We start from the raw sequence: 20,603 nt of genomic DNA, 5'->3' as shown, positions 1-20,603 counted from the left end.
CACGGAGTTCTACTGTTACTAGTCCCAGTCTTAAAAAGTGGAGTGACCCTTCTCTTCTCGTGAGACAGGTCCCCATTAAGACCTAAAACTCCTCTATTTGGTTTCTAACTCCGCTGCTTTTCAGAGGTGCATTTATCTGAAATAACACCCTGCAAACTGAGGAGCAAGAAAGCACCATGGCTCCACCACGGGGGGGGGGGGGGGGGTGAACAAGGCTGGGACGAGTAAAAGCAGAATTCGCTGCAATGGGGATTAGCGCTAAGTGATCGGGGCAGTAACAGTTAATCGCTCTTTCACCCACTAAATGGCGAGGATATAGTAAGCAGTATTTTGCAGACACCGACATAACACACGAAGTAGGCTGCAATTCAAAAACACAAAAAAAAAGAAACTTTGAATATAAAAATCTGTGATAATGAAAACCGACTGCACAGTCACGGAACTCAGAACTTCTAAGATACTTTCAGAGCCATTACCCAAAGCTTGAAGCCTGCAGCGATGGGCAAAAGTATCACGAGACGGCCATGAGGCAGCTTGACAGTCTTCAAGAATGAAAAGCCGTGAGACTGGGAATTACTGTTGATATCGTGAGCTTTATCGCACGATCTAGGCTTTATCCTGTACACACGTGGATCTCCAGGTAAAAGGTGTTTTTGCTTTTTTCATTATCATCTCTTCACAAGCTTATGGTGTTTCCTAATAAGCTGGGAATTGGTTCTATTATAATTTTATCGCACCGTTTCCTTTTTTCACTTCTATTAGTTTTGAGTAGCACGTTGAATATCTTTCCCTTTGCTGTGACATTTTAATTAAATAAATTCTTCTTCTTTTAAATCATGCTTCTGACTTCGAATATAGTTGAATGTTCAGTAGGACCCCTAATATTTGATCAGAATTATGTTTTACATTTGTGTTTTTCTGTTTAGACCAACATGGCTCCCTGATGAAGGCGTACCGCCGAAACGCGCGTAGACACAAATTATGTTAGCCATAACTATACTGTTTATATGTATTGAGTTTGGTTGTTTCAGTTTTTTTTTGCTTTAAATCTACATTGTTTGTACTAAATCATGTTTACATAGTACATTATGTTTGATAAATTTTATTAAAATATGATGCATCATTAAACCATGTACGAATAGACTAATATGTGTAATTAATCAACATTGTTACGCTTAATCTGTATTATATATATAGGCAAAGAGAAAAACTGTACATCTATCAAAAGTGCTCTTGATGCTTTTTTTAATCATTTCCTTTTTCATTAATCTAAAAGAGAAAAAATATTAATATACTTTTTTGTATACAAAATCAAAATATTATATTTTTGTATTGATCCTGTTCTGGTCACAGATGCTTTCTGTTTAGCATTGGTCCACACTTCTTTTACTCATTTCCTAAATGTTTATCCACATGTCAGACTTCAAGAATGGAAATTGTCCAAGGAGCAGAGGTGCCTGGAGTGGAAGGTCCCAAACAGGAGAGGAACTTACCCCATATCATGGGTCATAGGAATGGGTGCGCACACCCACCGACTGAGGTTCGACACAGGAGGCTTTTTACCCTCAAACTAGTACCGAAGGAGACAAAAGAGGCGGAAGAGATGGACAACGCGAAACTAGAAGATGCTCTCCTGGCCTATCAGAATTGTAATGACACTAGCCTCAGCTCGCTTCGACAAATTAATAGCTAGATCTGTAGAGCAGTATAAACAAATTATTAATTGCACTTTCATTGCCCAATTCATTAATTTCATGTTTATCAGAACTACAGCGCACAGAATGCACCGGACAGGGCTGGAGCATGTCCCTGTAGGCATGAAGTCATTTTGAATCCGCACCCATGCTACATTTTACGAGCGAATCGCATCACTTTTCCAATTGTGATAGAAGTGATGGGAATGAGGCTATTGTGGGTCGGGGTGGGGTGGGGTGGGGGGTGTTCAAGCCTTCAGGAAGGGCCTCATTCCGTTCAAGGTTGATGAATGTGTGAGATAAGGGAGACTCTTGGGCCCCTGTAAGGATCCTGAAGTGAGGCCTCATTAGTTTGTGTTATGCCACTGCTCTGGTAGTGTGCCCCTGCACAAGTGTAGCGCTGTATCACAAGTATTGCCCTAGCATAGGTACTTGCGCTAGTCAATGACAGGGATAGTGTCACTTTTATTGATCTCAGATAAGTACTGAATGCCACTCCCAAGTGTCCTCTGGCCTGTCACAGGCACCACTTCTGGTAAATGGCTTGCTTTGTCGAAGATCACACGTGGCGTCAGTCATACCGACAGAAGATTCAATATGAACGCTTTAGTTTGGCAAAGTGTGACCGGATGACTCGAGCTCCTTGTGGACACCGCGTTCCAGTCCTTGGCATTCAGTTAATGAACCCAGCGGGTCGTTGTGGGTTGTGTAATTCCGATGTACCTGAAATTGATTAACTTTCGAGCACACCAGTGTGTGTAAAATTAAACACTGATACGGAGCAGTGGTGTCCCTGTGAGCACGGAGTAACATCAAGTTTGACATCTTTTGCGGTCTTCTCTTTGGAGTTTGAAGAATACGAGTAGTTTGTCAACAAAAACCACGCATTTCTGGTCTGAATAAGTGTGAGCTGGTTAGGCTAGTGAAAACAGTTTTTACCCGTGCCCAGATATCTCACTGGAAGTATGCGTGTGTGAATTACAGTCAGAAAGTTAATTACTTCAGAACCGCGCACAGACGCTGGGTCTTCGCATGAGGCCCTCACTCAGTTTTCTCACTAATATGTTTTTCCCGCATTTTTCCACACAAGCCGCCCGCTATCCGATATTATTTCATCTGCGGCTCTAGGGCGCCCTCCAGCGGTACGAAGGACGCCTACATACTGGGATCTGTGGGCGCTTGCGTAGGCGTGCAATGTATACCGTCTCGATCATGATGAAAGGGCGATTGATCTCTGCTCCTGTACAAAAACCGCTTTCAGTATCGGTTTTAAAATCTGCAAAATGTTTCTCATTTCAGTGGGAAGCGCATCGCCGCTCCGCCTTCCCCTTTTCACCTGCACTCGGAGCACTGTCCTGCTGCAGAGGAACAGTTTGAGAGCTCAATCCTGGAAGAACATAATGCATCGCCTAATTCAAACAATCATCAACAAATTCTGTGTCATCAGAATTTACCAGACTGACGGGCAAAAATAGGTTGGTAAATGTAGTAGGAGTATATGGTGTACACTTATGTAAGTGTACCACCCTGCACCAATCCAGACAACCCTTATGGTGATTTTAGTGGTCTTAGAAAGCTCTCTAAGTGTTAGCTTGAGGAGAGCTTAGTCCAAAATGAATGTAAAGCGCTTGTTTTACCAGTACTAATCATATAGTGTAGGTTAAACAATAAAGAACCACACAGTGTAGTTATTAAAACAAATAGTAAAATGTATTACAATCACTAGCACATTGGTACATCTCCTACCCAGAGATAACACAATACACACAAGATTTCAAGTGTAAACAGGCAAGCAAGCACAATACCCAGCGGGCTCCGGTAGTAGACCAAACCATATACTAAAATAGTGGAATGTGAACTGCGACTCAAGTCAAGACTTTGATCAGGATACTGAGGAGAGGAGGACACAAGGAACCACCCAATGTAAGTACCCAGGAACCCCACGGAGGATGTGTGCAGAGCAGAAACACAGCCGCGTACTCAATACAAGTCAACAGGAAAGTTGTGGTTGCAGTTTTGAAGGAGGACGACGACCCTTCCCAGTGGATCCTGAAAAAACCCTGAGGAAGACAGAAGGTTAGAGAGTCACCCCACCCGTGGATACCCCCGGAACCAGGACACCTACACCAGGGAAGCCAGGGGCATAGGCGCGAAGTGACGTCGGAAACCGCTGTAGACCACAATGGAGGACTTCAGTAAAGATGCCGCTGGAGACGACTGAGCAAGAGTCCGATGGAATCCAAGGGAGGATTCTTGAAGAGAAGAACCTGCAAGCAGAGGGGACAGAGTCTATGCCACCCAGAGACGACCAGGAGGCACAGAAGAGAAATGCTCACTGAAGATGCAGGAGTGATGACGGTGACCTTGTCGCTGTAGCTGTGAGGACCAGGCGATGCTGAGGAAGACCAGGAGCCGTTCACGAGCTGTTCCACATCAGATGTGGAGAACTAGTGGGTCGGTGCACAGCGGGAGCACCTGGAAAAGGATGAAGGAGCAACATTGGGACCAGCAAGGTCCAAGGCAATCACCAAGTGCAGGAGAGTCAGAGCAGGCTCGAGCAAGCAGGGTAGCCCACTGAAGCAAGAAAAGACCCTCAGAAGGACCCACAGGCCGAAGGCACAGGAGTCACAAGACCTCGATCAGCTCACCAAAGAAGGCCCACGGTGCAGAGGATACGGTGAGGGCACTGATCTTGCAGGAATAGATGCTGAAGGCTGGAGCTTCCTGTTGCCCGAAGATCTTTGGAGTGCAGAGCCAACAAGCCTTGGAAACAGCAAGTCGACATAGGGCATAGGGGTTCGGTCCCAGAGGTTCTGGCAAGGAATACTGGCCTCAAAATTGCAGACTTTGCTGAGCTTCTGAACTTTAATATCTAAAGATGTGCTGCCCCAGCATTGTCAATAAAGTCTCAAGGAGCTTGGTACGGTCATCAAGGTACTAATTTGATTATGTTTTGATGTATTTTAGTCACTTTTGCATACATTGTGGGCTTAAGGCATCATCTTTAACAATTACGAAATATATAGAGAAGTTATTTTGGAGTATTTTGACTAGCACGTCGATTCCATTGTGCAGAAATGAACCTCATCCACAGCTTTCAAAATCTTATAGGGAGAGGGTTTGTTAGGTTCTAGTTATGATGGTCTCTAACAGCGACCGTCCCTTGGTCCATCAGTCCTGCAATATCCCACAAGCAGCAGGGCATCCCAACCAAAGGGGGGGGGGGGGGGGAATGAAGGGATAGACTGATTGCAGGTAGCCCAAGAAGTTTACTTTTTGAATGACTCCAACAGCCTCATAGATTGGCGAGCACCTAAAACCGGATAACAGGTCAGTTCTGGTGCTGGATGAAACTGTAGAGGTGCTTACACTTGGGAATGACGATGCCACAAAATCTACAATTACAAACTTGAAAGAGTGCATTAAAAAGGTCCTGGTGCACCCCAGACGAGAAAACATGTCTTGTTCCTTTACCAAGCTTGGCAGATGAAACCAGAGACACCACTTGAAAAACCTGGGATATCTTTTCACCAAAAAGTGCTTTCTAGGAGTTGCAGTCTTGGTTTATTTCAATAGTGTAGGAAGCTGGATTTCTGTTGCAGTAACCCCACTTTTTGCAAGACTACTGACTTTGACTTGATGTGCCCGGGTCCCTGCCAATCAGGTTCCCAGGGCCTGTGTTCTTTCCCAAAAACTGTATCCTGTACCACAAATTGGCTCCTCTCTGGCCACATGTCAGTCCCCAGTAAAAGGTACCAAGGGCACTGTGGCCAGGGAAGGCCTCTAAGGACATACAGCACCTATTGTGCCCCCCCCCCCCCCCCTAGAGGCCCTGTACGTTTTTTCTCTCGCTCTCTCTCCCCCCTTCCCCCCCCATTGCAGGCTGCGTGTTTTGGTGAAGAACAAAGTGAAGAGTTGACATGGCACACATCCCTGGGTGTCATGCCTACCAGCCTCTGCCCTGGCATAGGTCACTCACCCCTGTAGCTGGGTGCACTGTACCAGTGGTGAGGGTACAGGTGCATGAGCCCTGTACCCCTACAGTGTCTAGACCAATTCTTAGACATAATAATTACAGTAATGCCATTAAGAGTATATGGTGCTGGGAGTTTGTCATTACAAACTCCACAGCACCAATATGGTTATACTGGAAAGTTTGGAATCAAACTTCTCAGCACATTAAACCCACACTGATGCCAGTGTGGGATTTAATGAAAAAAAGCACTCAGAGGGCATCTTAGAGATGCCCCCTGGAAAACGACCAGCCTCTGGTGGGTTCCCCGACTAGTACCCACCAGCCTACCACCACAAGCCATGTTTCTGGACCCCTAGGGTGGGAGCCTTCGCTCCCTGAGCCCAGAAATAAAGCCTTTCCTGGGTGGGTGTAGTTACAGCTCCTCCAGCTCAGGAAGAGCCATCTGTGGCAGGGGATCTTCAAAGACCTTGCCAACCTTTGTAATGCGACCCCCAGCCTCTCCTATCATCAGGAACAAGCCCCTTCCTATCTGCCCTCTTTTTCAGTGGGAAGACAGGTGGGAATAATTAGAGCAGCCCAGAAGGTGTGCCCACCTCTGCCAACCCCACCCCTCAGGTGGGGGAGGCGAGGTGAAGCCCACTCTCCAGTGCCCACCCTCTTGCAGAGGGCAGGCACTCTACAATCAGGATTAGGAATTGTGTCCACTCCCGCACGTGGGGTGAGCACACAAAGGGTGTAGTCACCATAAGGTGAGTAGCCTAAAACACCCCCTAAATACAGTATTTAGGGGGGTGCCCTGAACCAAGAAGACAGACTCCAGCAACCTACGAAGGACAAAAGACGACGCCCAGCAGGGGAGACTGCAGAGTAGAACTGACTTGGCCACAACCCTACTGGCCCATCTGCAGTTTCCAGCGATCCAGTGCCTAAAGTCGCCTTGTCCTGCAGCCAGCGACCTACAGAATCCCTGGGAGGACTGACTGCCTTCAACAAAGACGGGATCTCCTGTGAACAGCAGCTCTGTTCAAAAGAAACTCCCAAGACAGACTATAAGCCTGCTGAGGACAAAGAAACCAGACGCTTGGAGCCACCACTGCACTAGTCACCTACGGACCATGTTCAAGTGGCCCACCGGTCCTAGCGAGGTCCCCCAGTACACCAGAGTACGAGTCTCTGCACGGAGATTCCACCCAACCATGAGTCGCCCAGTAGGGTGAAATCTGACCTCAAAAGACACCCCTGCATCCATCATTCCTGCGCCCTGGAGAAGAGAACCTGAGGTGCACCTATGTCCTGAGCCCTCCAACTTACCTGCCCAGCCGTAGATTTCTCCCAGAAGTCTTCCTGGACCGAGCCTGCAGCCAAAATCCCAAACCTGCAACTCCAATTGAAAACAGGGCACCTGATGCCAAAACAGCATCCTGCACCCAGCTGCTCCTGCGCCGCTGCGTGTGTACCTTGTGTGCTAACTCAGATCCCACTTTGCCCTGAGCCCTAACACCAGGAGCTTTGCACCTATAACCTTGTGGCCTGTTCGTGAGCAGCCACCAACCAGAGGCCCCCTTTCCCCATTGGATAATATTGGGCCTCAGCACTCTGAAGCCAGCCGCCCTAGTGCCGCTGAGGGTGTTCTGAGAGTGCATCCTCAACCCTGGGGGAACTCTGGTTCTAACCCCAGAACACCAACTCCAAAACCCAAGTACTTACCTGCAAACCGTTAACTTCATTTCCTTCCATAGGATTGCATTGACTGCTTTTCCTTGAAAATTCTTCCAAGTGTGGAGTTGGTTTGTACAAAACACTGAAAAACTGCCAATGTACAAAAACTGATTTACTTACCTTTTCCGTAGGAAATGTCCCAGTGTGATATCTAGGCATATCACACTGAGTAGAAAAAGTATTCTAAAAAGTAAGGTACAAAGTAATCTGTAAATTAACAGAAAAGTAACTTTGAAATATTGACTTACGTGTAATTCCATCAACTGCATTTGAACCCGCATTAAACTGTAAAGCATCGCATAAGATTTTGCAAAGCATTTATTTCACTTACCTGCACCAGGCTTGGCTCTAGAAATAAAATAGCAAAATAATATTTTAGACAAATGAATTTGTCTGAGTTCAGTCTGAGTGTGTGATATAATTTGCTGCATGAGTGTGTTCAACAAATGTTTAACTACTTTCGGAGGGCGTGGCCAAGATGGCTGCCCTGGCGGATGCGCTCTGCTGAGGCTCTGCGAACCGGCTGTCACCTCGCCCATTCACGCTGTGCCCAATGATACCTACACGCAGTAGCTGGCTCCGGACTGTGCGGGGTACCCGGTGCTGACCTTGACTGGGAAATCGAGGGCTTGCGGAGCCAGAAAGCAGCCCTGCAAAGTCGCGGAGCGGTAGGGGGGACAAGATGGCACCCATCCCCCTTGCTTGATCCCAGAGCAACCTTACAGCCCCCGTATTCGGACGCTCTGCGCCCTGAGGCTCCCCAGAGTGAGTGACTAGTGCATGAGTGTGTACAACAAATGCTTAACACTACCCTCTGATAAAGCCTTACTGCTCACCCACACTACCACAAATAGAGAGTAAGGTGCTATCTACTTTGACCTCTGCCTATCTTTAGGGTTCCACTGGGCTCTATGAACACTATACCTCACTTTGGTATAGTATATACAGAGCCAGCTTCCTACAAATAGAACTAACTGGAATTCGTATTGTCAATTTCATCTGGAAAACAATTAGCATTTCTGTCTTGGTTAAATATGACAAACCACAGGCAGCAGGTCCCCTGAGTACACTGGGGCCACCACTGCACATCCCCAGGGCAAACAGTGACAAAAACTTTGTCACCACCATTTTGGCAGCGTTGGCCCAGGCCGCAGCAGAATTGCCACCACCAATTAGAGAACTCTGATCGTGACATACAACTGCAACTCTTCTTCATGAACAAAGCCCAGATGAAGTCTTGTTCTAAGATCATCAATTACTGTACCTCATACTTCTCTCCCTTGGTTTCCGGTGGAATCCTGTCATACACGTGTCGGTGCCGATGGACCCTCTAGCTCCTGACCTCCTTCATGTCCAGTGCCTCTTCCAAAAAACAAACAGGAGAGCTTCTGCTGGTCAATGGTGGTTAAACATGTACTCCAACCTCAACATGTTCTTCTAAATGGACAGGGAGAGGTCTCTCAAGAACATACTGCCAGCGCTGTCACTCCCATACAACTGCTTGAGTATGGGAGTGTTGATGAGGAACAACTTTTGCTATTTGTAGACCGGTTTGCTTCTCCTTCCCACTAGTGTCTACTGGATCCCCCATTTCCTGTATTGCTTTATTACGGTTTGGTAATGACATACGCATGTTACATGTCAACGTCACATAGACTGTCACCCCAAAACATCTCACATCCTGCATCTTTTTCTGCAGCGTCAGCCTGGGCCATGCGTTTCCTTCTAGTGAGGACTATTGGTATCTACCTTCTCTTAAGAGGTGTCAGCCTCAATATCCTTGGCTGTGTCCACTTCACATAAGCCACCACAAACAGCATCTTCTCAGGAAGTACCTAGTCTGCTGATGTGAAGTCAGTTTTCGTAAAGCGCGAGCTTACGGGTCTCAAGGCGCTGGGGGCCGTCGTGGAAATTAAGTGAGCTATTGCCCAGTCACATGGTGCTGAGCTGCCGCCGGAGCCGTGGATCGAACCGTGAACCCTGTGCTCCGAAGTCAGCTGCCCTGGCTGCTGCACCACACCTCTCAACCTGGGGTTACCTTACCATGCTGGGGTCACCTTACCATCCTGGGATCACCTTACCATCCTGGGATCACCTTACCATCCTGGGGTCACCTTACCATCCTGGGGTCACCTTACCTACTGGTGTGAAAGCTGGTAGACAGGCATATGTTCCTGGGTGCTTCCCCAACTTACTCCAACAAGGTCAGGAACCAAGAAGTTATCTTTGATCTGGATTTCATCCCACAATTGAAAAGTGGGAGTGACCTATGACCCTTAGGCATTCAAGGAAGATCTCTGCATTCTCAAGTCTCTAACCTCAGGCTCGCCATTACCCGGCCTCATCCTCTTCACAGACTACAGAAGAAACTGCAAATGATGCAAGATCCAAGTCTTTCGCCTAGCATGCGTTCCGAATTACGATTTGTCCCTCGGGTTTTTGTACCCTCTTCCTTTGACAATACCTTGAGTGCACAGAAGCTAGTGTCCAGTGATGCCAGCACTACACACACAAAACAGATCTCAAGTAAGTGTAGTCTTGGGCTGAGTAACAGTTCTATAGCTTCTTGGACACACCTTACAAGAGTCACACAATGAGCAACACTCAACATACACACTTTCCTTTCATGCACACTGCCAGAGTAGCTATGGGCCCCACTACACCCAACGCTGTCATCACTGGCGTTGCTATCCTCAAGAGGTGCGGGGGCGCCGCCGCTGCTCTGCACATAATCTATAATGTACAGTACTCCTCTGCCTTGCTGCCTTCAATGGAAGGTTGTGCTTCCATAGGACCCACGGTTTGAATAAAGGGCAGGTCTAAAGCTGAAGACAAGTTTCAAAATGCAACTGGGATATACAGAATAAAAGGGACACCACTTTAATTACAAGAGCTGTATTGATGTAGGCTCGTTTTCTGGTGCATGCAACAATATGTGTATGTTTTACACACACTGGTTTACTCTAGGAGGTGGAAAGGATTAACAGTTGCCGGCAGGGAAGGAATTCACAAGACGCAATAGTGCACAAACGTCACTGAGCGGCTCTGGAAATAAATACAGTGCAGTTTAAAGGGGCTGCTCTTCAACACATCCAACCAAAACGAAATATTTTGATTGAGACACGTTGCATAATTTAATGGGGAAAAGTGTCAGATCATATGGACCCTAGGCCCTATTCCATAATTATTTTCTGTACATCAACACAAATCATGTTCATTTAGATTATATTTGATTGCAACATTTACACAGTGCGTAATTCTCCAGTCCCACATTGTAAGATGCCAAACTTTGGGATCCTAAGGGAGTCGGGGTGGTAGGATGGAGGTAGAAGAAACCCAATAGAAAGCCCGCTAGATGCCCTAAGCAAACTGGAAAGCTCACTCCCTCCCTGCTGCCTTGGAGGGAATTAGGAATATCACCAAACTGTTACTGCCAAATTAAGAAATTGTGGCAAGGGCTAATCTGCTGTAAGGGTTTCAATCCAGATAAATGTCAAGTAAGAGCTGAGCAAAACTTCTTGTAGCGCACACCTCTCAGGGAGGATTTTGGCACATTCTAGCCTGAACCCCTATTCCCACCACAGGGTTTCCATTCTATGGGTTTGTGTACTGAGTGAGAGGAGACCACCATACCAGGGTCACAGGGACATCCGGTTCCAGCAGATCGGAGATGCTGTGAAGGTGGGTCAAGGGACAAACATCTTAGGACATCTGTGAGCTCTCCATCACCTCTTGGCCTGAGACAAGTGCATTAGTGAAAACTTCACATACAACTGCTGCAAAAAATCGTAAAGTTTCATATTGGCATGAGCTTCTGTTCAGAACTCACCTGCACCTTCCGCCTCCCACCTTCTGAAAGCTGCGAAACAAATGACAGTCTGGGGTTGGGGGGATGCAGTGAGAGCTATTCAAGAGAGAAGGGATTCGTGCATTCAGGTCTTGTGCTTTAGAAACAGATCTGCTTTTGTTAATTTTTCTGCTGCCTTGTGCATGGATGAGATACTCCCACGTGAAATGCCCCCTTCCAGTTGCGAATAATAAGTTCAAATTCATGAAAAATAAACGAAAAGGCCTTGAAAAAAAAGGACAGCTTTAGTTCTGAACTAAAAATCTGTGTGGGTACACGAGACCATGACCCCCTGTCTTCAATAATGTATGCAGCGGTAACCATGGAGATGTCACCATGGAAACATAACAGAGAATACTTTGCAACTACAACAGGTTTACCTCACCAGTGTCAAGGTCTCCCGTCTGAGAATGGTGATGGGTTGCGATAGGATACTGAAAGACACCCAAGGTTTGCCCTTAATAGGAAAGGCGCAATATCTTGACAATGTCTTTGATTGGGGAGGGGGGGGGGAGACCCCAAAATTGAAGAGAGAGAGAGTATGATGTAGAAACTAGGGTTTCTGCAGTGGCAAGCTTACCATCCAAAAAATATGAAAGGTAATAAAATTATAACAAAGGGAACCAACCAACCAGAGGTTTGCACTCCTCACACTTCTGGGGAAGACAGTTGGGCTATTCGCCAGGTGACCCCCAATGTTTTCCGGACATTTAAGATAATTCTGTTTAACAGCGTTTTTGTCCGGTTGTCGATGACCGGTTCTACTCTCAACTCCCAGAGTCGTTGCATGAAAGAGAGATGCTACGCGATTGTGGTAATAGCCTGGGAGTGGGACATACGTGTAGTTCAATTTCTAACACTTTCTAGACTCTTACCCACTCTACCCCTCCTTGCATCGTCTCATACCTCTTTTATTATACCGATTCCCCAAAACAAGCCTCTCTAAACCCTTCCCTCTGACTCTTCCCCTGCACATCCCTTTTACTCATCCCATGCCTCCTCCTACTGATGTGACCTCCCACAAAAAAAAAATAATCCTATATTTATCCTTTATAGGTTTCAGATTAGCGTGCTACTTACAGAAAAAGCGCTTCAACCCCTCATCAGGAGGTAACAAGCGCTATATCAATCAATCAGGGGTTTATAAAGCTTGGTACTCACCCAGGAGGGTCTCAAGGCGCGGGGGGGGGGGGTGAAGCTCCAGATCAGTCGAAGTGCCAGGTCGAGGCTCTTCCTGAAGGTGTGCAGAGTAGGGGAGCATCTGATGTTGACTAGGAGCTCGTTCCAGATCTTTGCTGCAACGTAGAAGGCTCTTCCGCCTGCTCTGGTTCTGCGGATGCGCGGGGTCTCTGCCAGGGTGAGGTCGGCGGAGCGGTGGTTCCTTTTGGGTACGTGGAAGGAGACTCTCTTTCATTGAGGTATTGGAGTCCGATATTGTGGAGGGATTTGTACGTGTGGGCGAGTAGCTTGAAGGTTACTCTCTTCTCGATGGGGAGCTAGTGGAGGTCTTGTAGGTGCTGGGTCATGTGCTCGTGCTGTGGGGTTCAGAGGAAGAGTCTGGCTGCGGTGTTCTGGATGGTTTGGAGCTTGTATAGCAGGGTTTTGTTGATTCTGGTGTACAGGGCGTTACCGTAGCCCAGTCTGCTGGTTATGAGTGCGTGGGTGACGGTATTTCTGCATTCGGAGGGGATCCACTTGAAGGTCTTTCGGAGGGAGTTGAAGCAGGTGGAGGCAACGGCGTTGAACTGGCGGGTCATGAGAGAGGGAGGAGTCTACAATAATCCTTTATGCCAAAAAAGCGCTGCAACACCCCATAGGGGTAACAAGCGCTATATAAATGCAAACCTTTTTCCCCTCTTCTATCCCTCCGCTATCCTTCTGAATGCAAATAACTGACGGTATAACCTATCCACCACTCAAATTACTTTCATATTTCACCATACTAATTCCACACTAATCCTTTATGGGTTCCGGGGAGGCATGCTACTCCCCGAAAAAGCACTTCAACGCCTCATAAGTAGTAAGCACTATATAATTACAATACAATCTTTAATTACTTACTCTCTGTAGGAAGACTAGAAGAAAAATCAATACAGTCAGTGGTTGAGAAGGCAAACCATTCAATGTGGAAGGCATTTAATCAGTCCTTGTACCTTAGAATTTCTCAAAAAATAAGCCCTCTCCTCCAGAGAGAAACCTCAGATTTTTTTTTAACGTAAGGAGAGGACTATGAGGTTGCCACTTAAAGCTACATTTTGCCTGCTTAAGTTACCGCAGTGATCAATAGGTCTGAAAAAGAGGAAGCTGTTTTGAGGGGGCCTTAAAAAGAATACTTCCATGCATCATAAGCGCAGATAGCTACAGGGTTCTTCCTTTGCGGACAGCGTACCAAAGACCGACACAGAACTGAAGTCAGGGGCCTGGTCAACAGCCTCAGACATTTATTTTTGGCATTTGGTAATACCCAACATCAATCAAGATGAGGAGCACATCATAGTCAATCTGCGCAATCTACGGTAACAGGGAGCGATTTACGATATCCCAGTCAACTGCAATCTCTTTGAGGCTCAAAACGTCACTAACACAAGGGGCTTTTAGGGCATGAAATATAACCTAAAGCACAGCATGGCGGTGACCACCTCAAAGTGCTGTCCTTGTTTACCTCTCACTTATGGTTCCACTACCACAGAGCAGAGGTATGTTGCAGTTTGTGTGGGATCACCAAACTTGCAGGCCAGTGGATGGGCACACTGCTAATGTTACATCCGTTACCACATGGCTCGAGCCGTATAATGGAGGCAGGGGCTCAGTAGAATCTTAAAGTCAAGAAATCCTTAAGAAGCTCTGCTTCCCCGTGTCTGAGGGAGCATCGCGGCTGCTGTCATAGTTCTACCTGAATCACCAATGTGCAGCATGGACTTGCTGTTTTTTCACAGTTTTTAATCTTGTTCTTTGTGGCGCTTTGTCAGTTAGCGATGACGGGACCCTGTTGGTTCCTGATGGACTCTGTAGAACTGTGACGTAAGTGTTGTGGTGCACAGAGCTCATGTTTAGAATGCTGAGCTTGCAGTTACATGCAGAGCAATAAAGATGTGTAAGATCAACCTCCATGTGGGGCGTATTCATTTATGAGTACCCAGGCTGCGGAGGATGCTATAACTGGTGACAAGATAGACAGTGCTCTCCCAGAGATTGCAGTGGCACCCAAACCTCTCGTGTGTGCCACATGTGCCTCAGTCGAAGTGAAGATCGACGTTTGGCATATGTCAAAGCGGCACTCCAGTCAGCGTGAAGCTTTTGAAGGTAACAAAAGCCAGGCTGAGAAGTTCACTCATCGTTGGCCTAAAAGCCTGCTAGTAAGGTTGTGAAAGAGGTATTGAGCCACTACATAACACAGCAATATAAATCCTATGGTACGATAATATTAAAGTCAGAGATAAACAGGTACAGAAAAGCGCCTAAGGCAGTGATCACTAAGTGCAAGGAAGTGCTAAAAGCTGAAATGACACAAAGAAACACTAAAGGCAGAAGAAAACAAATACACTGCAAAGAAGCGAGCAGGGCGAAGAACCCTTGCAATAAACAAAGCTGCTACTCGCCGCCAAAGAAGAAGACAGCCCCATCCAGCCAGAGAGCGAGCACGACAACCTGAATGGCAACACCCGGCTAGTACTCGACAAAGGTGCCAGTACAAGCAGGGAAATGATGGAGCGTAGTAATAAACAGTGAAGATGCCCATGTGTGCTGTATCTAAATAAGATAAACTGGAACAGATAAAGGTACCCGGGGAGGCGGGTGGGTGTGTGTAGATCTGCAGCTCTACATGCCAAGAACAGATGCATACTGGTAAGTAGCATATTCCGTTCGAGGCATATGAGCTGCAGATTACACACTTGTGCATAGATTATATAGCAGTACCCACCGTTAGCGGCGACCACTCGTATCTGTTGCAGTAGTTTGAAATAATGTTTTGAGTACAGCCTGGCCCACACTAGCTTGTCGCTTAGTTTGCACATCTACACGATAGTGTTTCGTGAAAGTGTGCGGTGTTGACCATGTAGCTGCTTTGCAGATATCATCTATTGGGATGTTTCCTAGAAAAGCCATTGAAGCCCCTATTTTACGTGTAGAATGGGCTTTAGGGGGAACTGATAGCGTTCGTTTTGCTTTGTGGTAGCAAATCTGAATGCATTTGACAATCCACCTAGCTATCCCCGACTTGGAGATGGGGTTGCCCTTGTGTGGTGGAGAGAAAGAGACAAACAGTTGTTTGGTCTTACGGAAAGGTTGTGTTCTCTCGATGTAGTAGAGAAAGGCTTGTTTGACATCTAGCGTGTGTAGAGCTCTTTCTGCAACAGTTTGTGGTTGCGAGAAGAATACTGGTAGTTCTACAGATTGGTTTAGGTGAAAAGGAGAAATGACTTTAGGGAGGAATTTTGGGTTGGTACGGAGAACAACTTTGTTATGGTGCATTTGTAGAAAAGGTTTTTGAATGGTAAATGCTTGTATTTCACTGACCCTTCTGAGGGAAGTGATGGCTACGAGAAAAGCGGTTTTCCAGGTTAAAAATTGGAGGTCACATTTGTGCAATGGTTCGATGATCGGCCCCATTAGTCTGGTGAGAACGATATTTAGGTTCCACACAGGTGAGGGTGGCACTCTGGGGGGAATTATTCTTTTAAGGCCTTCCATGAAGGCTTTAATGGCAGGTACTCTAAAGAGTGATAGATGTTGCCCGTTTTGTAGGTAAGCTGCTATATCTGCAAGGTGCAGGCGAATGGACGTATAGGCTAGATTACACCTTTGTAGGTGGAGTAAGTAGCCTATGATGTGTTGAATGGAGACGTCTAGGGGATTGATGGTGTTGTTGTGACAATAGACAACAAAACGTTCCCACTTGGCGGCGTAGCACGCTCTAGTGGTGGGTCGCCTAGCTTCCTTGATGACGTTCATACAGTCAGGGGGAAGATTTAGATAACCGAATTCTAGGACTTCAGGAGCCAGATCGCAAGGTTGAGCTGAGCTGGGTCCGGGTGTCTGATCTCTCCATGGTTCTGGGTTAAGAGGTGTGTAGAGAGGTGTAATTTTTGGTGCGGCACTACAGATAGTTACAGCAGTGTGGTGTACCACGGTTGTCTGGCCCAAGTTGGAGCTACTAGGATGTGCCAGCTGAGAGAGCTGTGGAGAGTGTGTGCCGCCTTGTTTTTGAATATAGTACATGGCTGTCATGTTGTCTGTGCGGATTAGGACTGCCTGCCCTGAAATCTGTGTTTGAAAAGATTTTAGGGCTAAGAAGATCGCTAGTAACTCCAGATGGTTGATGTGGAGTAACTTTTGTTGAGGTGTCCATGTGTCCTGCACGGTGAGATGTAATAGATGAGCTCCCCAGTCGGAGAGCGATGTGTCTGTGGTTAATACTATCTGGGGAACCGGGTCCAGGAACGGTCGACCTGTGGAAAGGTTTGTGGTGGTCCACCACTGCAGAGAGCGATGGGTGCGACAGACTACCAACACCAGATCTGTTAATTGACCCTGGGCCTGGTTCCATTGGCGCGCTAAGCACTCTTGGAGAGGACGCATCTGGAGTCTTGCGTGAGGTACTATGAAGATGCAAGAGGCCATCATCCCTATTAGTTGCATAAACACCCGAGCTGGAAGGGAGTGTTGTGCTATGAATTTTGCGCGTAGAGCCTGAAGGCTTGCAATCCTGTCAGGATTGGGGTAGGCGAGCGCTTTTGAGGTGTCTATAGTGGCCCCTAGATATTGTTTTATGTGGGATGGTTGTAGATGGGACTTTGTGGTTTACCGTGAAGCCTAGCTGGTGAAGTAGCTGGATCGTGGTGTGTGTGTGTGTTGTACACACTGATTGTATGAACTGGCTTTCATCAACCAGTCGTCTAGGTATGGGAAGACATGAATGTGCGGTCTTCGCAGATGTGCTGCCACCACTGCTGGGCACTTGGTGAAGACTCGTGGTGCGGTTGTGACTCCTAACGGGAGCACTTTGAATTGGTAGTGTTGGCCGTCCACTACAAATCTGAGGTACTTCCTGTGAGCGTTGTGCACTGGAATGTGGAAATAAGCATCTTTTAGGTCCAAAGTGGTGAGGAAGTCGTTTTGGGAAAGCAGCGGAAGTACCTGCTGAAGCGTCACCATATGAAAATGGTCTGAGTATGTATTTGTTCAGGGGCCGAAGGTCTAGGATGGGCTGTAGAGTCTCGTCACTTTTTGGTACGAGAAAATATAGGGAGTAGACCCCCATATTTTGTTGGTTGGTAGGAACGTGTTCTATTGCCTTTTTGTCTAGGTGGGAGATTACCTCCTGCTTGAGTAGCAGTAGATGTTCTAGTGACATTGGGCGTTGTCTGGGTGGAATGTTTGGGGGGGTAGATATTAGTTCTAGGCAGTAGCCTGACCGAATTATTTGTGTTACCCATTTGTCTGAGGTGATGGTAGTCCAGACCGGAAGGCAATGTTGGGGAGTCTGCCCCTGACCGGAGTGGGATGGTCTGGGGGAAGTGGAGGGAAGTCATTGGGTAGGCTTGGTGGCAGAGCGGGCGGTATTTGTTTTGCCTCTGCCTTTGTTATTGTTGCCCCTGTAGCCGCCTCTTTGGTAACCCCTTGTAAAGGTGGAATGAGTAGGGGATTTGTATGAAGTGGAAGCGGTGTCTGAGGAGTAGCCTCTGGATGTGCTCCGAAAGGAAGAGCGGCGAAAGGAGCGTCTGGGAGGGTGAGATTGTAAGGCTCCCATGGATGTGTTGTGGTGCACAGAGCTCATGTTTAGAATGTTGAGCTCGCAGTTACATGCAGAGCAATAAAGATGTGTTAGATCAACCTCCATGTGTGGCATATTCATTAACGAGTACCCAGGCTGCGGAGGACGCTATAACTGGTGACAAGATAGGGGATACGTAATTCGAAGATAGACAGTGCTCTCCCAGAGTTTGCAGTGGCACCCAAACCTCTTGTGTGTGCCACATGTGCCTCAGTCTAAGTGAAGATCGACGTTTGGCATATGTCAAAGTGGCACTCCAGTCAGCGTGAAGCTTTTGAAGGTAACAAAAGCCAGGCTGAGAAGTTTACTCATCGTTGGCCAAAAAACCTGCTAGTAAGGTTGTGAAAGAGGTATTGAGCCACTACGTAACACAGCGATATAAATCCTATGGTACGATAATATTAAAGTCAGAGATAACCAGGTACAGAAAAGCTCCTAAGGCAGTGATCACTAAGTGCAAGGAAGTGCTAAAAGCTGAAATGATTTCTAACACAAAGAAACACTAAAGTCAGAAGAAAACAAATACACTGCAAATAAGCGAGCAGGGCGAAGAACCCTTGCAATAAACAAAGCTGCTACTCGCCGCCAAAGAAGAAGACAGCCCCATCCAGCCAGAGAGCGAGCACGACAACCTGAATGGAAACACCCGGCTAGTACTTGACAAAGGTGCCAGTACATGCGGGCAGCAGACACTGCCGAAGTGAGTTTCGCTCCAGACAGTAGAAAGTGCCACAGGTTATAATGCCACCACATTCCTAAAACCACTGCTTCCCTTTGACACAGCCAAAAAACAAACACATTGGCGGCAGATGGACTGCCTGGAAGAAAACCTTCAATGATTTTATCAATGCACTGGAAGAAACAGATAACAAAGACTGTCAAATACCACAAAAAATTTGCCAGTGAAGGAGTACAAGTAGAATTAAAGAAACGGCAGTAAACTGAGGAAGTCACATACTGTCAAATCAAAGAAGCATGAAATCTCAAGTTCAGTCCAATGTCGATTACGAAAGATATATTTTCAGTCAGGAGCGACACAGTGAAACAAATGACACATTTGTTGAGAGACTGGATATGCTTATGAAACACGGAGTTCAATTAATTTAATGATGAAGAAGCTATATGTCCGAGTTATCAACAGATGTCTGTCAGATTAATTCAGATGACTAATGCGAAAAGATACCCTTAGTCTAGAGTGAGTTCTCATGGCTGCCAGAGAAAGGTGCTGATCGATAAGTTGCTGACATGGTGGCCGGAAGTGACAAGAGTGAGTCAATCATGAACACGAAACGTACGCAGAAACACAGCTGTAGGACACAACTTAATGTTTCCAAAGAAATGAGATGTAGATTTCCGTTTCCACATGTGTCCTGCCATTGGACAAGTATGCAAAGGCAGTGGGAAGGAGCACCATCGTGTAAAGGTTTGCAAGGCAAAGAAAAAGCTAAGTGCGTCACGACGAGAAAGCTAAATGGACAACCGAATAATCCAGAAGAGACATTCTACACACACCCACAAGGCCAACATGAGCCGAGGCAAATCCACACTAAACAAAGTCAAATGACCTCTAAATCTTCGTCCAAGAGCTCTTTCAGCTTCATTTTCAAGTGACAGCGAGGAAGACAGATGTGCGATGTCAACGGTTACTACAGACAAACATGCACATGTTGAACTAGTCACATGCAAAGTAGAATACGAGTCAAAGAAAAGTCAACAAGTAAAATCACAAAAGTCATTCAAGCATCGTCCGAAAATTACACTAAATGTAAACGGTTGCTCTATAACTTTTAATATTGATAGTGGTGCGTCCAACATTAGGCCTGAGGAGTAATACAATGAACGGTCTCCATTGCCCTGTCTCACACCGCCAAAGACTAAAGCGTATACCTGGGCTGCATAGATGCCATTAAAAAGAGTCGAAGTTAATTTGTAGCAACCATGAAACACAAAAAGACAAAATTAGAAGCACCCATTCATGTACTTCAAGGTACTGCATCAAGTGCCTATTTACTCAGTTTCAATACTGCTATTGATATGGGACAGATATCTGAACTGCAACATGAATGCTAATCTCACTATAGTAAATCAGTTCCCGTTGTCGTTTCATGGATTAGGAAAAGTTAAGACCATGAAAGTGAAAATCCATTTCAATGAGGACGTTTGTCCTGTTGCTCAAAGACAGACAAATTGCATTTAATCTACAAGAAGCTGTTGAGAAAGAACTGGAGACATTACTAAAGAGCAAAATCATTAAGCGAACTACTGGTCCAACTCTGAGGGTTTTGCCCATAGTGGTAGCGCCCAAAAATGACACTGAAGGCGCTGTATGCATCTGTGCTGATAGGAGTCAAGCTTACAAGGCAATTGAAAAAGAACATCGTACAAGTTACTTACCTTCGGTAACGATGTATCTGGTAGAGACGATTCTAGACGCAGATTCCTTAACATAGAATTATCCCCAGGCGTGACACTGGAACCGGAATTTTTTTTTTTACCTTCCACAGCTTCTCTGCGCGCCGGGGGCTGTACCACGCGACCGCACCCTGATGTCATCCGCTGACGTGACGCCAGCGAGGTCACATAAGTCCCACC

Source organism: Triturus cristatus, chromosome 12 (assembly GCF_964204655.1).
Source record: "Triturus cristatus chromosome 12, aTriCri1.1, whole genome shotgun sequence".
Classification (NCBI taxonomy): Eukaryota; Metazoa; Chordata; class Amphibia; order Caudata; family Salamandridae; genus Triturus; species Triturus cristatus.
Note: the sequence above shows the minus strand (reverse complement) of the source record.